This window comes from Hipposideros armiger, unplaced genomic scaffold, assembly GCF_001890085.2.
Source record: "Hipposideros armiger isolate ML-2016 unplaced genomic scaffold, ASM189008v1 scaffold_82, whole genome shotgun sequence".
Taxonomy (NCBI): domain Eukaryota; kingdom Metazoa; phylum Chordata; class Mammalia; order Chiroptera; family Hipposideridae; genus Hipposideros; species Hipposideros armiger.
In genome coordinates this window covers 1,683,410-1,703,604 of record NW_017731432.1, presented here as the reverse complement: position 1 = coordinate 1,703,604, position 20,195 = coordinate 1,683,410, and the positions used below count along the sequence as shown (strand labels likewise).

General features: G+C 46.2%; 1 protein-coding gene across 5 annotated transcripts in view; it reads left to right on the top strand.

Annotated features, from left to right (window-relative positions):
- The window catches only part of HIVEP3 (HIVEP zinc finger 3), a 437,965-nt gene that overhangs the window by 118,128 nt on the left and 299,642 nt on the right, over positions 1-20,195 (top strand). The window contains exons 1-2 of one of the 5 annotated variants that reach the window (XM_019643810.1): positions 562-719; positions 1,581-1,646. The exons of 3 other annotated variants lie outside the window; for them this stretch is intronic. The gene's annotated coding sequence lies outside the window, so the exon portion shown is untranslated. Of the gene's footprint in view, positions 1-561; positions 720-1,580; positions 1,647-20,195 lie in introns of those variants that run through there. One more of the 5 variants, XM_019643806.1, reaches the window with a different exon arrangement.

The following is a 20,195-nucleotide window of genomic DNA, read 5'->3' as shown; positions in this document are numbered from 1 at the left end:
TCTGTTACTCAGTTCACCTGTCTGGAGTCCAACACTGTGACCCTCAAAACATTGCTTACTTTTGGATATCATAGACTTATAACTTTGCAGAGTTATTTTGGAGAACTGCATAAGGCTGCCATTTAAAATTTTTGACAACTACTATTCATTCTTACAATAATTTTATGAAAGAAAGGACAATATTAGCATCCTCCTCCCCAACAAAGTAAAGACACACTCTCAGATTAAAGAACAATCCTTTCCTTTATTTGAACGTATGCCCAGTCATTCATTTGGCAAATGTGCCTTGAGCACCTACCGTGTGTTAGCGATAGGGCTTAAAAAACAGACCTAGTTCCAAAGCACATGGAACTTACATTCCAGGTGGGGAGGCGGTCATTTAAAAAGTAAACAAAAAGAATACATGATTACAAAATTTTTAAGTGCTCGGAAAGACACGAGCACAGTTTAGGGACAAAGAAAAAAAAAGTGGGAGGACGTTGCTATGGAAGGCCTCTCCCAGGAGGTGAGGGGACAGCATGTGACTGGATGGGGGCCAATGCCAGGCAGAGAGACCAGCAGTGTGACATCTCAGTACAGGGAAGTGCCTGGGACGTGAGGAAGGGAGAGGCGGCAGCTGAGGCTAGGTCTGGGAGGCCGGCAGAGCAGCCTGGGTCTGGCGAGGAGCACTGGCTTTACTGGAGGCGCAGTGGGGAACCTCTGAGAGGCGTGAAGCAGAGGTATGACGTGGGGGCCCAGTGAGGAGGCTCTTGCAGCCGTCCAGGCCAGAGGGCCTGGGGTTGGGGCACGGAAGAGAAGTCATGGCAGGAGTCCACGCTTACCCCCGTCAGGGTAGGACTAGGAAACAGCAACCTCACAGTCACACAGCTCAGGTGGGGACACTCACACAGGCCGAGGTGTGGGGGAGCCACAGGGGTGGCGCCGGGTCTGAGCGCAGTGGCGCGGTTGCCAGGGAGGCCTGATGAGCTCAGGAGAGGGGGCGCCCTGAAGGAGAGGGCTTCCTTGAAGGGAGCAGCCACCTGCAGTGGAGGGTCAAGCCAGGCCAGTATGCTGGGTCTCTCCCTGGTGGGAAGGGAGCCAGGAAATGAATTCACTGACCTCTCTACTTCCCTCCACCCTCCTGTGATCTCCTGCTGCCTGCCCCATTGGCTGTGAACCAGACACAGAGGCTGCCCATTGATGTGGTGCTTCCAGGCCTGTCTCCGGGCAGAGAGCAGAGTGGAGAGGATAGGAGGCAGATCTGGTGGGAAACAGGACATAGTCAGCACCAGGATTATCCCCAGATTAGTATCTGAGGAGCTAGGTGCAGGGAGGCCCTTCTCCCGAGGTGGAAGGAAAGGAAGAGATACCGGGAAGGACCCAGAGTCAAGTTTTCTTTTCCCCATGGGCTGGCATTTGGGAACTCCTGTCTGAATCCCTCAGGGCTCTGAGTTTTTATCTGTAAAATCAGCAGTTGGACTGAATGACCTCAGCCATTCCTTCCAGCTGTTTTTCTAGATGATCCTATGCAGGGCTTACTGAGTGTTTCTCACATGGAACCTCTTCAAGGATTCAATCCATCTTTTTTATTGAATTTCTAGAACCCAGTCATCCTTGCCCCCTGCCCAGACACTTGAAACAGAAAGGCCATGGCGAGCGAGGTGACGGTGAGTCTGGCTCCGGTTTTCTCCAAGAGCAGGAAAGCATCTGGCGGCTGCCTGACAGATGAGGCCCCATCTCAAGTCTGTATTTCTGTGTGTGGCAGTCATGCTAGAAAACCCTGCTACATGTGAGGCCCCGGCGGTAGATACGAGGCATGAGCAAAAGGTACGGTGAATGTTTACATTAAAAAAATTTATTATAGCAAAAGACACATTGCCATTAATCCCCCTCAAAATACTTCCCCTTGCTTTGAACACACTTATCCCATCATTCTTGCCATTTTCTGAAGCAGTTCTGGAAGTCCTCTTTCGTGAGTGTTCTTACTTTATCTCCATCATGACAACGTTCCGTGTCACACATCGCTTCTGGTATATGGCAATTTCTGTCAAATAAAAACACGACGGTGTGTCCTCATCCACCTTATTCACCAGATCTGGCACCATGTGACTTCTGGCTCTTCCCCAAAGTCAAAATGATTCAGGACATTGAGGTAGCCACAACAGTGCAACTAAAGACACTCACAAAAGAGGACTTCCAGAACTGCTTCAGAAGGTGGCAAGAACGATGGGATACGTGTGTTTGAAGTGAGGGAGAGTCTTTTGAGGGGGGTTAATGGCAATGTATCTTTTACTGTAATTAATTTTTTTAAATTTAAACATTACTGTATTTTTTTTATCACACCTCATACGCTGGGCTGGGGAAGAGAAAGACTGTTTTCTTTACAGATTTATGTTCCAGCCAGCCAAGCCTAATACAGATGGTTTACAGTAGATAAACCATCCACCTGCCCTTGAGTTACTTCATTTCAGTAATAGGAAATTTCGGAGATTCGCCTTCAGTGGTTTGTGAACTTAGTAAACGCAGATCAAACTCCTTGGCATTATCCTATCTTTGTTCTCATTCTTCCAGAAGATAAAAATAACTGACATTTAGTGAGTATTTTGCATGTGCAAGGCACTGTTCTAAGCAGTTCATATTACTAGCTCATTTAATTATTAATGAAATCGTCTGAAGGTAATAGTCTTCTTATTCCCAGATTTGGAAACTGGGGGGCAGAGAGGTTAAACAGCTTTCCCAGAGTCACACAGCTAGTCAGTGGTGGGGTCAAGATGCTAAGCCAGGCAGCCCGGCTCCATCCACCTTCCCCTTAACCACTACTCTCTACTACCTCTGCTGATCACAGGATGCACCTAAGGTCTGTTCTCTAGCTGATAGCAATGAGGCTGCCCCTCAGGGAAAGGAACTTTCTGCCTATTGCTTTACATCTTATTGTCTTCCTCTGTTAATAAATTCAAAAATAATTAATAAATCTTCTTTATCGAATTTAAAAGTCTCATTGATCGTGACATTAATTGTAGCTATGTAAGGTAGACAACAGGGTGCATTTGGGAATATAAATGGAGATTTTGAATGCTTTGATTCATTCATTTATATATTAGTTCAACAAATATTTGCGGAGTGCCTGCCATGTTCCAAGCACTGTGTCAGGTGCTGGGGATGAAATGGCAAGCATATAAGATATGATCTCTGTCCTTATGGAGCTGACAGTCTAGTGAGGGAGATGGAAAGTAACTATAAAGTTGAAAATAGAGAGCAATTAGGAGAATATGACCCATAGTAGGAGCTCAAAAATCATTTTGTTGAATGAATGAGTCAATGAATGAATGAGTGACCCAGTCATTCTTTGAAAAAGTGACATTTTGGCTAATGTCAAAGTAGGGGTCAGCCAGGTGAGGATGGTGAGGTGAGGTGTGATCATCAGGACTGCATTGCCTCCTTCCTGGAGTAGCGGGGACACTAAATTTGGGATGTCAGCCACCTCAGGTCCTTGACTCTGGACTCACATTCTGGGAACAGCTTTCTCTTCTCACAGCCATGCACACTCACATTCGGCTTCTTTTCACATCTGTTTAGACATTGTTTAGACTGTCTCCTCATTGTTTGTCCTTTAAATGTGTCACCTAAATGGTTTGCTCCTTAAGAAGTTACATTTTTATAATGTCTAAGGCTGACTTTTAAAAGATTTTAATTAAAATATAGCTAACATACAATATTATATTAGTTTCAGGGGTATACCATAGTTATTCAACATTTATATACCTAAAGAAGTAATCACCATGATAAGTCCAGCAACCATATCTGACACTGTACCATGCTGTTACAATATTATTGACTATATGTCCTGTGCTGTACATTACATACATCCCCATGACTTATTTGTTTTATACCTGGAAATTTGGACCTTTTATTCCCCTTCATCTTTGTCCCCCTTTTTAAACTTTTCAATTATAGTTGACATTCAATAGTATTTCGTATTAATTTCAGGTGTACAGCATAGTGGTTAGATATTTGTATAATTTAAGAAATGATCTCCCTGACTAGTCTAGCACCCACCTGGCACTATACATAGTTATTACTATATTATCGACTATATTCCCTTTGCTTTATTTTACATCCCCATGACTATTTTGTAACTATCAATTTGTACTTCTTAATCCCTTCACCTTTTTCACCCTGTCCCCCAACTCCTTCCCATCTATCACCCCAATAAACCTAGTACCCATCTGACACCATACATAGTTATTAGAATATTATTGACTATATTCCTGATGCTATACCCTACATCCCCATGACTACTATGTAACAGCCAATTTGTACTTCTTTAATCCCTTTCCCTTTTTCACCCACCCCTCTAACTGCTCTCCCATCTGACAACCATCGAACTGTTCTGTGTCTATAACTTTATTTCTGTTTTGTTTGTTTATTTTGTTTTTTAGATTCCACATATAAGCAAAATCACATTCCATCTGTCTTTCTCTTTCTGACATACTGCACTCAGTACAATACCCTCCAGGTCCATTCATGTCACTGCAGATGGCAAGAACCCATTTCCCTTCCACGGCCACACAATATTTCATTGTATACATGTACCACCTCCTCTTTATCCATTCATCCATCGATGGACACCCAGGCTGCCTCCACATCTTGGCCATTGTAAAGAATGCTGAAATAACGTATTGATGCATATGTCTGTTCAAAGTAGTGTTTTGGGTTTCTTTGGATAAATACCCAGAAGTGGGATTACTGGGTCCTTCTTTATTTCTTGTTACAGCCTTTGTTTTGAAGTCTATTTTATCTGGTATAAATATTGCTACCCCAGCTTTTATTTTATTTTTTTTCATTTCTATTTTCAAGAAATACCTTTTCCCCATCCCTTTACTTTCAGTCTGTTTGTGTCTTTTGATCTGAAGTGAGTCTCTTGTAGGCAGCTTATGTAAGGGTCTTGTTGTCTTATCTATTTAGCCACCCTGTCTTTTGATTGAAGCATTTAATCTATTTACATTGAAAGTAATTGTTGATAGATATGTAGTTATTGCCATTTTATTATTCATATTTTTTATCTTTTTTTATTTAGTCTTAAAAAAATCTCTCTAGCATTCTTTGTAATATTGGCTTAGTGTGGTGGTGATGAACTCCTTTAGTTTTTTCTTCTCTGGGAAGCTCTTCATGTGTCCTTCAATTCTAAATGATAGCTTTGTTGGGTAGAGTAATCTTGGTTGTAGGTCCTTGCCTTTCATCACTTTGAATATTTTCCTGCCAATTCCTTCTGGCCTGCAAAGTTTCTGTTGAGAAATCAGCTGACAGACTTATGGGAGCTTTCTTGTAGGTAACTCACTGCTTTTCTCTTGCTGCTTTTAGGATTCTTTCTTTGTCTTTAACCTTTGGCATTTTAATTATGATGTGGGTCACTTTGGGTTAGTGTTGTTTGGGACTCCCTGTGCTTTCTGGACTTGTATGTCTATTTCCTTCACTGGGTTAGGGAAGTTTCTGTTCTTATTTCTTCAATTGGAGTTTTTAATTTCTTGCTCTCTCTCTTCTGGTACCCCTATGATGTGAATGTTGGTACATTTAATGTTGTCCTGGAGGCCCCTTAAACTATCTTCATTTTTTTGAGATTCTGTTTGCTTGGGTGTTTTCTGCTACCTTATCTTCTAAATCACTGATTTGATCCTCTACATCCAATCTACTGTTGATTCCCTTTAGTATAATCTTTATTTCAGTTATTATATTCTTTATTTCTGACTGGTTATTTTTTATGTTTTCTATCTCCATTTTTATTTTTCCTATTTCTTTGTTGAAGTTCTTCCTGAGATCATTGAACATCCTTATAACCTGTGTTTTGCACTCTGCATCTGGTAGGTTGCCCGAGTCTATTTTGTTCTTTTCCTAGCTTTGTTCTGTTATTTTATTTGAGACATGTTTCTTTGTCTCCCCATTTTGGCTGCCTCCCTGTGTTTGTTTCTATGTATTACGCAGGCCTTCTGGTCTTAGTAGAGTAGCCTTATGTAGTAGGTGTCCTGTGGGGCCCAGTGGCACAATCTTCCTGGTCACCTGAGCTGGGTGCTCCAGGAGTGTCCCTTGTGTGGGTTGTGTGTGCTCTCCTGTTGTAGATGAGTCTTGGTTGCTGTTTGCATGTCAGTGGGGGGTGTGGGGGGGAGGGATTGACCCTTGGGCTGATTGGTTGTGAGGACTGGCCTTGACTATAGTGGAGGAACTGTTGTGCTAGGGTTGACCCTATAGAGCAGGATTTGCTTAGCAGAGCTCTGGTGCCTGTCTAGTCTGCCCTTTGGGTGTGTTGTCCTTGGAGGTGCCCAGGCGATTCTCCAGCTCAGTCTGTCATTAACCACTGGGGATGCCAGCCCTGGGGCTGCCTGGGAGGGGCCCCACTGCAGACTAAGTTCAGCCAAAGTCTGTGCCCCACCTTGGGCAACCTGGAACAAGGCACAAAGCAATCCATAGATGGCTGCTGCCCATGCTGGGCTTGGAGTATCCACAAGAGGCTAAGCTGTGAACCAAGGCTGGTTGTTGCTAATGCCAGGCTTAGGGCTGCTCAGCAAGAGGTACTGGACATGCCAAATCCAGTTGCTGCTATTTGGGTTTTGTGAACCTTTGAGAGATTTAAGGAAAGTCTGATTTAAGGAAAGCATGAGCCAAGACAGACTTATGGAAAAGCCACTGGAAGTGGCTTGGATGGGCCCTGCAAGTTGGGTGGGTTGGGGTCTCAGGGAATCACCAGGGCGGGGTGAAGAGTGTTAACCGGGTTGATGGAAACTGAGATGCAGTGGCTTCCTGTCTGCATACGGCAGGTGGGGAGGGCTTAACAAAGAAACAGTGGATTCTACTAGCACTTCTGTTTGGGAGAAAGCTGTCCATCTAGCCCTTGCCTGGTATCCAGACAATTTAGTTCCTTCCTATATGTCTCTGGCGCCTTTTGAGCTGCTGCCTCAGTGCTGGAGCTCAGAGTGAGTGAGTCCATCAGTGAGTCAGTCCATGCAGGGGCCCTTTAAGAGGAATGCCTGGGACTCCAACAGCCCTTCATGTCACTCAGGAACAATCTCCGCTGGTTTTCACAGCCAGAAGTTGTGAGGACTTCTCTTCCTGGAACTCTGGGCTGGCAAGCCGGGTGTGAGGCTGGGACCGCTTGCTCCTGTGCAGTGGGAAGAACCTTTGCAGCCAAGATATCCTCCCGATTGTTAATGGTCATACACGAGTATGAGACTAGTCCACTAAGCATCTCTGTCCCTCCTACCAGTCTCGAGGTGGCTTCTTCTGTATGTCCTTAGAGGTAGGACTTCAGTTCAGCTGGACTTCAGGCAATTCTCAATGATGGTGGTTCTGTAGTGTATTGTAATTTTGATGTGTCCTGGGAGGGAGGAGGCGAGCACAGCCTTTACCTCCTCTGCCATATTGACTGGAAAACTGAGGCTGACTTTTTTCCCCCAGGAGGAACACATTTTCAACTTCATGATGAAAGACAATGGAAGAAGCACTTTCATTGTACAGAAATTTACTTTATAGACAGGATTTTTGAGTGCATGTGCTCCATAAAGAAAATTCCTTATGTATGGAGAGAACAGCCCCTTTGTGGAAGCATTTGGGTTGAATGTGGCTTTTGTACTTTGGTGCCAGATCTCAGGTGTGGCCGCATCAGGTTCTGTGGTGTCCCTAGTGGGTGCTAGTCATGGGCCTCCATGGGCACCCTCCTCATACTGAGTGTGGTTTCTGTTCATTTCCTGGTAAAAGGAAGACAGTCATCTTGCATTTGCTTATCTTAGGGACAATTAGCAACCAGGCAGGTGAGTTCTCTTAACTTTTTGATCCTTTGCTTGTGACACTCATGTTTCTCAGTTGCGTGTGACCCCCTTAAGAGCGTCATCATTAGTAACCAGCAGTAGTCCAGAAGGCCCTATCCCAAAGTCTACAACAAGCAGGTCGATGGGAGAATTCACACTTTTATTCTACTGGCATAAGCAATGTGTAATGTGTGGAATATAAACAGAAGGGGAGGCTGGATGCTGGGAAAAACACACCAACAAAAACCATTGATTCCAACCCCAGCCATGCTATGGAACAAGCTCTCTGCCCTCAGGAAAGGCATTTGATATTTTGAATTTTAGATTCCTCATTTATAAAGGGAGAGAAATTCTTGTTTATTGAGTAATTATTATGCATAGTCATTATACTAGGAGCTTTTATAAAAATTTAATTAGCCACTTAAGCCTTACAACAACCTTGTAAAATAAGTATTAATATCTTCATGTAACATCCAGAATCAGACCACTTGTAAAGGCAACACTAGGATTTGAAACCCAGACCTGCTGTCAGAGTCCATGTCTTCCCTTTGCTCCCTCTGTTCCGGCAGGTTGGTCATGGTGAGTGCCAAAGAGCTGTGAGCAGGTGTACTCTGAACTTGAAGCAATCATTTGTTGTTTTTTCTCATGGATAATTGGTTAGTTGAGCCGAAATCTGAGTTTGTTGTTGCTGCTTTAGGATGGACTGTCAACAATTTGAGACTGCAGGCTCCAAGGTGCATCTGTTTTCATTGTTTTGTTAGTCTATCTGGCTACCAAGGGGGCTTAAGATCAAGATGTTTATTTGCACAAAGTATCCAAGTGCAAATGGATGCACAGCGTCCTGGCAGTGCTGCCACCTCTCATCCATCAGCAGGGGACCTGTCCCTGTGCATTCTACAGAACCTGTGTGTTTGTAGAGGACCTGTTCTGTGCTGGGCATTGTGCTGTGGGGTACCACACTGAAGAAGTTAAACCCCACTCTGGAGGAGTTTATATTCTAGTGAGAAAAACAAAAACAAGACCGAAGGGGGAAAAAAAACCCACAAAAAATTATGTAACTGTTGGTGGTGATCAGAGCTAAGAAGAAAAAGAAAGTTGGGTAAGGAAGGAGGTCAGTGTGGCTAGAGTCAGCATTAGATAGGAGAAGGAGGTGGGAGGTGGCCAGTACAGATCCAGGGACTCCGTGGGCCAATGGAAGGACTTCGATGTTGCATTTATTTTTACTATTCAGAGACATTGGCTTTTACTCTGTGTGAGATGGAAAGCTTCTGGGGGCTTTGAACAAGGGAGAGGTGGCAGTGGTCCTGGAAGAAGTGGTGTGGCCTGGGTGACAGCAGTGGAGGGGTGGGAAGTGATTGGTTCCTGGCTGTGCTTAGAGGTGGAACTGACGGGACTTGCCATGCCATTGGTCTAACTGCCCTGTCCCTGCAGAGGAGGCAGAGCGGGATGAGCCTGAGTTAAGCCATTTACCAATTGGCAACCGCATGGTGGGGAGATGGGTGGACACGGCTGCATGAGTATGGCCAGGTGAGACCTCACAGTACAAGGTGGGGCCTTGTGGGCCTTGTGCGTCTCAGGTTAAGCACAAGGAAGACAGACTAGCTCGCGATCTACACACTGTGCCTTCTCAATGAAATGTGCTGCAGGGAGGCCATCCTGGGATCTGAGCACAGGGGCTGAGTGTAGCTGCAGCCGTATCAGGGGCAGTCCTTGGGCATGTGATCTGGAGGTGTCAGCAGGGAGGGAAGGTGCTTGACAGGGACCAATAAAAACGTTGCAGCTTTTTCCTTAGGCCAGGGGTCTGCAAACTGCGGCCCGCCTGTGAGCCAAATCTGCCTGCCACCTGTTTTTGTTCAGCCCCTCAAGCTAAGAATGGTTCTTACAAAGAAGAATAGAATATGCAACAGAGACAGTATGTGACCCTGCAAAGCCTAAGATATTTCCTATCTGACCCTTTACAGAAAAAGCCTGCTGTAGGCTTGGAGAAACTGGGGCCAAGAAAAGGGTGCTTATCCATCCCACCTCAGGCTGCTCCCCAAAGTTGTGCTGGAGGATGCTGGGCAGGCGTCTGGCTCCAGGAAAGCCTGATGCAGAGCAGTGCTAGCCCCGAGTCCCTGCTGAGCACCCGTCTCTAAGTGAGAAAGTCCCCAGTAGCCATGTAAAGGCTGAGTAACTGGAAAGGCCTGCCCTGGTTCTCCAGCACGGTGGCTGTGAGGATCCTGGGGCATGACAGAGTCGTATAGTTTAGAAACTTTGAAGGGGATGGTTTTGCCTGAAATGCTCAGGTTTGGTGCCCTTCCAGTCATGGGTATCCTGGCTTTGAGCACCCTTGAGAGAGTCTGGGTTGAAGGCAGGACATGTGTGGTGAGTCAGGACATTTAGAATCGTGTCCTGCTCTTTAAGTCATCTGTGAATGACCTTGAGCACGTCAGGGACTCTGTGCTGTGCTGCTGCTGACAGTGCGGGGTGGTTTGTTGGGGGAAGAAATCAGCCTTCTGCTCCTCTGAGTGCCTGATGGGCCAGCTGTGTTCCTTGGAAAAACACCCAGCACAGCAGAGGTCAGCCAAGGTCAGAGAGAAACTGATCCAAGAGGAGGCTGTTCTGGAAGAGAGAAGATAGCAGGGGAGGAGGAGAGAAAGGAAGAGGTAGGGACAGGGTTACCTTGTTGAACCTACTTGACCTTCTACGCCAGGCGAGCCGGGCTGGTTGGGTCCAGACCCAGCAAGTCCCACAGGGAGCAGCCAAGCTGACTTTGAATCCTTGGCAAGCAGCCGGCCATAGAGCGGGCTGTGCTCCATGCAGAGGCCCAGGAGGCAGGCCAGGCAGTGCTGGCCTGGGACTGACCCTGAGCCACTGGTCGGCCTGGCCTCTTTGGCTTCCAGCTCTGGCTGAAGAAGAGAGGGTCTTCTGCTCCTACTATTGCCAAAGCAGCAGCAGCGATTTCCACCATGACCCCCTGGGGCTAGGTGGAGGAGAGGGGCTGGAGCCCCGCCCTACACACATGCCCATCCCCCACCGCGACCCACAGGCGGAGGTAATCTGCACCCCACACTTTGAAAACTGCCGGTGTAGGTGTAAATGAGACTAAAGATTCCTAGAAAGTCAGCCTTGGGTCTGCCTCTGGTGGGGAACCTCGACTCAGCTGGGTAGTTACCCATCTCTGTCTTGTTCGTGGCAACAGGGCTGGGACACCAGCAGCCATGGCAGCAGAGGGGAGGGAAAGCACAGGGGGCTCCGATTTTGATACTTTTTTCTATCACAAAAACCTCCTTAGTTGACTTGTCAACTTCTTTGGGCCTGTTCGTGGGCTCAAAGCTTCATGTTACTTTTTTAAAACAATGTTTTCCAAATCCCGAAGCTACCTATGAAGGATAGATGGTATTAACCTTGGTGCTAGCCATAGTTAGAGCTCCAGCTCCTCATCCTCCTAATTGCTATAGGTGTAAATTTTAATTTTTAAGACTTTCTTATAACATAGCAAACATAAGGTCCTGCAAAGGAGCTAAACCTGATTTGACTCCTACCTAAGCATTCACAAACTGAATTCAGGTCTAGAGCTCTCTGATCATTCTTTACTTTGCTTTAAAATAATTCTCATCTCTCCAGAGTACAATCCAGACCATTTCCCCAAATCACTTCTAACAGGGCACCCAGCACCCAGCATTGCCCTTATTTAAAGACAACGGGAGGAAACAGCAACAAGACCACGACTAGGGGTCATCCCATCAATTTGGGGTGTGGCAACACCCCAGAGCATCCTCTGAAGGCAGGTGCTGGATGGCAGGTGCTGGCTGTACTTCTGTGAGGCCTTGGGATCTGGGGTTCCAGCCCAGGCTTCCCCTGTCACCAGCACTTGAGGGGTGTAGGCAGAGGGCATTTGACGGGCAGGGTGCATGGTTGGTCTAGCTCATTGGTGGCGCCCCTTGGTAGTGCCAGGGATCCTCTCTGCTGCCATAACTCCTACCCACTTTGCTCCTAATCTTGGTTTAGCTGCAAATGCCACAATGGATCAGACTAAAAGCTGGCATCAAGGAGGATGTCTGCTCGGGCTTTAATTTTCCTGGAGACCAAGGAGAGACTGATTTAAAAATTAAAAAAATAGATTCAAGTATTGAAATTGAAAGACTGCTGAGTCAACCCCTAGTAGGGTCAAATCCAATGATGGGAAAGTGTGTGCACCTTATGACACGTCCCTTCCCTCTTTACTACCTAACTATCTCAGCCTCAAAAACTGACAGGAAGCACAGTGCTCTCATTAAGCTCTGCAAGAATTCTCTGGGAACCCAGAATATATCACTCCGTGAAGGGAATCTGCTTATGAAAATACTGATGAATTGGCTGGGTCAAGGGTGAGAGTCAGAGGCAGCAAGCGCTGAATCATAAACCCCCTGGATTAGAGCGAGTTGCTCTATCTTTATGCCTGTTTTAACTGCTAAAGCGATTTGCAATCTGGAGCCGATGCTCCTTTGATAGTCTCTTTTATCCAGAGTTTGTCTATGGGCCGGCTACCACTCAGCTGTGTCACTGGGTAGCTGCTAGCAAGACATCTCCTGTGAATTCTTTTCCATCCTGACAGCAGCAGTTGCTCCCTTCTGTGTATACAAAGCTTTCCCCCATATCTCAAAGACCCTCGGAGAAGAGAGGTAGGTGAGACAGATAGTCCATCTGGATATGTTCCAGTGTCTACTTATAGTAGACACAGTCCCTCTGCCCAAAAGTCACCCATAAGAAACCGATTTATGCAGCACGCAGGCACACTACAATGTGAGAGGACGCAGCTGAAGATAACCACAGGCCACTTCATTGTTCGTTCTTGTGGGGGCTTTAGAAACGGTAAGAAGTCACACCACTATTCTGGACCTTCATGTTCGTATCCGCAAGAAGTGGGACGGCTGTCTGGCTTTCCCATCCTTTAAGTCTTTGCAACCACCCAGCTCTCTGTGCACACTGCATGCACCCAAGAGTGAACCATTTTCCCCTCTCCAACCCCTTTCTGCTCCTGCTACCTGACAAGTGTGCCACAAACCCAAAGGATGTTTTGAAGGAAGGCAAGAAAATTGCTTGCCCCTCTCTTGAGGCCATTGGGGCATCTCAAGTGGAAGAGCATAGAGACCATGTAGGGGTGGACGACAATGCAAAATGAGTGATGTTGGTCACTCGCCATTTGATGTGGAGGATGATATCTTTACCTGTCTCCAAATTTGGTTCCAGATGGATGATTTGGGGGGAATTTTCTGTAGATGGCTAATCTCACTCAGAGATTCTTCCGAGCATCTATCAAAGATCATGGCCCTTCTTAATCTGAATGTACCACCCATATCCCACCACAGTCAGCTCTTACAATTGTACATTTTAGAACCAGAGAGATACATAGAGGCTGGCTTCTTCGTTTTAACTTGACAGATGGGGAACCCTGGACTACAGAAGGTTAAATGATTTGTCCAAGGTCATACAATCAATTAATCAGGAGAGCCAGAATTACAGGTGTCTAACTTATAGACAGTGAAATAAATGCACAGATCAGTTTTGACAAATTCATGTACCTGTGTAACCCACACCCTTATCAGTGAACCCGAATTAGACTCATTCTTTGGCCACAAATGCAAGATTACCAAAAACACAGGACCTCATGGGATTTCAGCTTTCCCTTAGGAAGACCTCCGTCTCCCCGCTCGTCCCCATTCCCTGAAGTGGCACATGGTATCCCCCCTTTGCTTTTCCTCTTTTGTCCCAAATGTATTATCCTTTGAGATTTCTACCTGGTTTAGGCTGGGTTGTCTAGGAAACTAGAAATAACAGCAGATTCTAAGCTGTACAGATCTGATTGGGCGATCCTTGGCTCCTTCTTCTGAGCGACCTAACACCTGCCATCCTGTTACTGGCCTTCTCCGCTTTTTACACTCTACTCACCTGCCCTCAGGCCCCTGGAACCATCCGCATATGGCCCAGTTTGCTTTCAGCTCCCCAGCCTAAGTGGCTCTGACCCTCCGGCTTAATTACCAAGGAGGCAGTGACTGGTAGCTATAGATGCTGTGTGACGTGGGGACGGATGATTCTGTGTCTGGGAATGTGTGTGACAAGCGGAGGAGGACCGCCTGTGAAATTAAGCTTCTGTTTGACTCATCTTTGTTTTCCAGGAACTAGAGGAGGTGTCGTTTCAGACTCTTCACATCCATTCCACCTTAAGCATTGCTTTCTTTTTTTTTTTTTTTTTTTTTTGCATTCATTGTTTCTTTCCCTCCCACTGTCATTCAGAGTAATTGCAGCTGTGAGGCTGCACTGGGGTTACCTCTCTGAAAGGGAACACTTATCTTCCATCTGTATCTGTGGAGTGAGAAAACATGTCTCTACGTCAGCAAAGCTGGGTCATCATGAGCCCCCTTGTCTCCGAGGATCTTTATCTGATTCCCTTGCCTGACTCCAAAAACCCAAGTCTCCTGACTTGCCTTCAATGCTCCTTTCACAACAAGCTGCCTGTCTTCGTTGAAATCTGCGGTCCTCTTGTTGAACCTGTAGTTCATCTCCTAGACTCCCGGCATTTCTAAAGTCGGAGACAAGCTGGGAGGGAGTGAGAAATGTGGAGAGTCATACAGTAATGTGATGGAGAAAAATGCATGCCAGGATGTGAGCAGCGGTTTGGCAGGTTGGAGGAGGAGGTGGTGCTGGTGGGAGGGAGTGGGGGAGGAGAGAGGGGAACAGGGAAGAAAGGAATGACTCAGTGCGCACACTGAACTGTAAGCATGTGCATAAGTGTGAAAGTAATTAAGTCCCTCAGTCCTTCAGCAGAAGAGAGGATTAGAAATCTGGATTTCTGAATGTTCCTGCTTTTTTTTCTCTATGGCTGATCTCACCTGTGATCTGATAAACTGTTAAGGGGGGAACCAGAGCAGGAGAGGGGTGCAGAAGCCACACTAGCTGGTGATTTGTTTGGACAGACAGCTGTTTCATTGACGCTGGACAAAACGTCAACTGTGTTTTTAATCCCCCTTAACCGGAATGACGAAGCATCCTCTGTGGCCTCCAGCGTACCAGCTGATGCCTGCCTTTGGGATGTTTTGGCCTTTTTAAAGTTCTTTTTGTAAAACTGCCCTAACTGTCTGAATCTGAACTCATCTCTCCTTACCTCCTCAGCTCCAACCTATTTCTTTACCTTTGACAAGGCCACCTCCACCTCACCAGCCACCAAGTTGCAAACTTCAGAATCGCCTCTGGCTCCTCCGTAAGCCCCCTGACTGATTCTCCTCCAAGCACCTTAGATATTTGCTTTGTGGTATCATCTAGATCTTTCTCTCCCATTGCCAACACTGAGCTCCAACCCTGGTGGCTGCCAGCCTGGGCCTTTGTAAAAGCTTTCTAGTGTTCTCATCATCCCTAGCCTATTTCGCATCCCCACAAAAAAGCTGAAGTCTGTAAGATTCTCCTTTAATTATGTTAATCTGCTGTTCCAACTGCTCCCTACTGCTTGTTGGATAAATCCCAGACTTCTCTGCAGGGATTCAGACCTTTCTGAAATCTGGCCTCCTACCTCCCTATCGAATTCTCTTGTCTCTGCCTCCCTAACACAAATCCCCCTCCTGAGCCAGGGGTACCTTCAGCCTTCCCGGATTCCGGGCCTTTCCCATGCTGCTCTCTCAGTCTCTCCTCTTCGCCAGATGCCAGCTTTCTTCTGATCCATCTGCCTAAACTGTCCCACCCTCCAAGGTTAAACGCAGCCCATTTCCCCATAAAGGCCAGCTTGCCTTCTCCTGAGTTCGCCAGCTGCCCTCTTGGGCCTCTAGTGGCACTCACTGCTGGAATCTCCTTTTTAGTCCTGATTTGTTGTATTGCTGGCTGCTCTTGTGAGTATCATCTCCTTGGCTAAATCCTAAGCCCTTTGAGCAGAGCAGCTCGGTCTTGCATTTCTTTTTATCCACTCCAGTGCTTGGCCCCGTGCAGCACGCTCATGGGCCTCCACAAATTCTTTTGGAACAATTGAAGTGCACTGCTCATGCAAGCTACAGAGTGACTGTATATTCACCTAGAACGTGGTCCCCAGACTGAGGTGCAGTTCGAGTTTTCTTTGGGGTCACTGGCCAATCTGCCTGCAACTGAGGGTCACATGCAGAACTCCGGGCTCTGCACAGCACACAGCTCTCCCCACCGCACCCCCCGTCTGAGGAGTGTGCATGGGGGCTGGCAACGGCTCTCCTCCCTCTGAGTTTGGGATTTCACTCTTGTTGCCAAGAACCAAGTCCTGGCTTTGCCTCCATCTGATTCCACCTCCCTCCTGGAAGATAGTCCTCTTTCTGCTCTATTTTAGCTGCCAATTTTACTGCTCTGCTGTTTTCAGGCTTGTGTGCTTAAGGTGTGCCCACAGGAACATTCGCCAGGATTCTCACCCCGCAACTGACTTCTGTAGAGTAGTCATTTAAGAGATGTGAGCATTCTGTTTCCAACTGCCATTATGCCTATGGGGGCCAAGCCAGAGAGAAACTCCAACTGTGGCAGGCATAATGTGGGAGATTTTAGGGGAAAAATCCCCTTAGTGAAAAAATGTAGAAGCTCCCTTGGAAACACTGCAAAATTCTGTCTAAAGGAGCCAGATACATGCAGACCTATTTCTAATCCAAGAACAGTTTATTCTGCAAGAGCAGACACCCAGCAAACCTGGATCCAGGTATCTGCTTACTACAAACACAGTGGAATTCTCCAAGTCCTAGCAGGCTTTTGACCAGCTCAGGAGAAAATTGCTGTGTAAATACTTGTGAGGCAGTCGGATAAGGAGGGTGTTATATGTCAAATTATTGTACCAATGCCAAATGCAAAGCAAGGAAGAAAGTTACACAAATGTGGCTGGAGGTAAACAGGCCCTGGCCACACCTTGGAAGTCTTTGTTGTAACAGGATTTGGCCTGTGGCCCTCCAAGATTTTTCCATCTTGTCAAGGGGAGATATAAGGCATCCCCCATTGTGGTGTGTTCTCATCTACTAGAGGCATTGCCTTGTCAGTTTGACTTTGCTTACCAATATTTCGGGCATCCTTATGCATGGGCAGAGGCCCATGGAAGATGTTTAGGTATCGAATCCATCTTGGGAAAACATGGGGGCCGCTGATATCAGAGGGTCCTCAGAGTCCAGCTGAGGTTTTGCGGGGCTTGCTTGCTTACTGCCTCTGCTGGTCTGAACGAGAGGTAAATAATCCCAGCGTTAAAAGGACCTTGGAACTCACCTAGTGCAACTTCCCACATGGTAAAGAGATGCCCAGCTCCGTGATGTGACCACTTGGCCCTGCCGACCTGCCCAGTGGTAGGTGTTTGCTTGGAGCCATCCGTGCAGCTGCCTCTAATTACAAAAATGGACTTCCTTTTAAAACATGAACAGCCAACTCACAGGAGAAGCAATACAAATGGAAAACTGTGAGACCTCCTTGGCAATTAAAGAGAGGCAAATGAAAATGGAGACGTTCTTTCCCGTAACACATGGACAAAGGTTTTCTCAGAGGTTGGTACTCAGTGTAGATGAAGATTTCAGGACATGGGCCTCACTTGTTTTTTGAGGACTGTTTGGAAATCTGTGTTAAAAGCCTCGAAATCTATATATCCTTTGATTTGGCAATGCCATTTCTAGTGCTTTCTCTTAAGGAAACAGTCATGTTTGTGTGACAAGGGTTTAGCTCTAAAGATATTCCTAATGATGATGCTTATAGTAAAACCTGAAAAGGGGCAGGTCTACCTATAGGGGATTGGTTAAGTCAGTGTGCCACACTCTAAGCACTCTTAGGCGTTTTATATGAATTAACTCAGTCATTACTTTTCTACTGTGAGGTAGGCCTGTTATTTTGACAGTTTTGCTGGTAAAGTAACTGAGCCACGAAAAGGGCTGGTAACTCTGGCGAGATGATATAGGTGGCCGGTGGTGGAGGTGGGAAGTGCACCCAGGTGGCCTGTCTAGAGCCCACATTCTTAACTCATATGCTCCACTGCCTCTTAGAACAGACATGTGAAGTGGAAAGTATGTACTAAGTGGTATGTTGAATATGATCCCATTTTTGTTTGAAATATCAAAGACTTCCAGAATATACATGACGTTACTTTTATAATTAGAAAAAAAAATTGGTTAAAAAATCTATCTTTTATATTCAACCAAACTCTGATTTTTTCTGTAGCCTTTACCCATTTTTAAACTCATTCATTTATGAGATTTTCATTGAGCTCTTCTGATAGGCTGGGCATGGTGACAGCTACTTTCAATTAGCAGGTAGAAGACTGGCCATGCCCAGCTGGTTCAGAACTTCCTTGTCATGGGGAATAACAAACAAGTAAATAGACACTTGAGGGCTGCCATTTATTGATGCCATCCATGTACTGGGCATTCTTCTAAGTGATGTTGAGTCATATATTGACTCTTTTGCATGATTTCTTTACAACCTGGACAACACATGGCATTAACCCCCAAGGTCACCTAGACAGAAGGACTAGGATTCCTCTCTGGCAGGAACACCCCAGCCTGAGCTTCTAACTTCTCCAGCCTTTCCTAATACCATCTCATTAGAGACCAGCCACACTGGCCTTCTTCCCTGCCTCAGGAGCTTTGCCCTTGACGTTCTCTCTGCCCAGAACACTCACTCTCCTCATCACGGTGCTCACAGAGGCCTCCGCGGAGCTCCCCGTCCAGTGTGGCTTCCCTCTCACTTCCACAGTCATTCTCCATCACCTTCTATCACAGCACCTTGTTTTGTTGTCTTTGCAGCAGTTATCTCTATCTGACCTTGTTTCACCCACTGAAACAAGCTCCATGGAAACACGAAACACGATCCTTGTTCTCTTGTTCACCATGGTGTCCCCGGTGCCTAGAATGGCCCCTGCACAGAGTAGGTGCCACTGGAGATGGCGTGGGGGGATTGAATAAATGAAGTATGATGAACGCATAGCCTAGAGCAGTGGTCTCTAAAGTGAGACATGCATGTTGGAGGCCATGGAAAGTGAGATGATGCACTGTGAGGCAGGGAGAAAATAAGATGGATGGATACATAGGTAAACACACACACATCTCTACCATCCTTTTCATTTTTGTGAATGACAGAGTCTGCATATAATGTGTAAAGAAGCAAACATACACATAAGTGGGTGCACTCACGTGTTCACTGCGAGGGCATATGACCACAATACTTTGGGAATCACTGGCCTTGGAGGAGAGACAGTCGAGGAGACAGGGTGTTCCAAGGTGATATTACAGGGACTGTCAACAGGGTGAGCACAGAACGCTATGGACGTGTATCGAGAGCTACCTGACCTGCTTTGGAGGGTTGAATAATTGTGAAAACTAACATTTATAATTGTTTTGGTAATATTAGTAAATATTATTTTCAAAACTATCTAGAAATACACAAGATTTTAGTTTTAGACCACCAAAGCAATGTAAATGGCCTTATGGCCATTTTTCTAATAAATGGTGGAAGAGGGAGCACTTAAGATTTCACAATTGACCAGCCAGAGAGGTTAATTTCCAAAGAGTTCAACTATGGCTGTTCATGACCTGTGGTTAAAGTATCCAAGTTGTCCTTGCTTTCTGAACTGCATTTTAATCTGAAAAATAGAAAAATAAACATGTCTTTAAACTCCGGTCTTCTGGCTAGAGAGGCAGTGGGGTGTGGCAGTAAAAGAGCTTAGGCTTTGGAGTTTGATGAACTTGGGCTTGAGTCTCACTCCTGCCTCTTTCTTTCTGCATAACTTTGAATGAGTCCTTCTTCTCGGGTCCCTCATCGACAACACGGGCATACAAATGCCTGCCTCAGAGGCACCATGTTGTGAAGATGAGACAGAATTGTGCACCTGAAGGGCCCAGAGCAGTGCTTAGTGCATGGAGGGGTCTTCCTGAATATCAGCTTCTTCCTAGTCCCTCTATTTGAAAAGAAAACTCCATGTCATTTAGAAAGGACCTAAACATGTATCCTTCTGAACACCATCAAGAACATACTTTTCCTTTTTGTACTTCATTAAACTGAGTTGTGCTTGAATATATTCTTCTTTAAATAATTACATTGATTTCATGTAAACCACAGCTATCCTCCCTGAGGCTGTATTGACCCTTGATACTTTGCTGGTGACACCATCAGGCTAACCCTCTTTTCCTCTCCGGGCTCAGGCTCGCATGAAGCTGCAGCTGGGTTTCTGTACAAGTAAGTCTTGTTTTCTGAGTGAGGAGGTTTGCAGTAGGGCTGTAGCAGAGTAAACAGAGAAAAGCTGGGACCTTGGCCTGGGAACCACCTGTGTCCGGGGAGCGAGGCCTCTCGTGGAGCAGGGGCGGAGGGCTGGGTGGCCTGTTTGGAGGACAGGAATTGGATCAGGAAGGGGAGGACTGAGTTGGGCAGCACTCAGCAGATTCCTTGGCATGCACTGCGCAAGGATTCCCTGAAGGGCTGCACAGAAAAGAAATGTGCTGT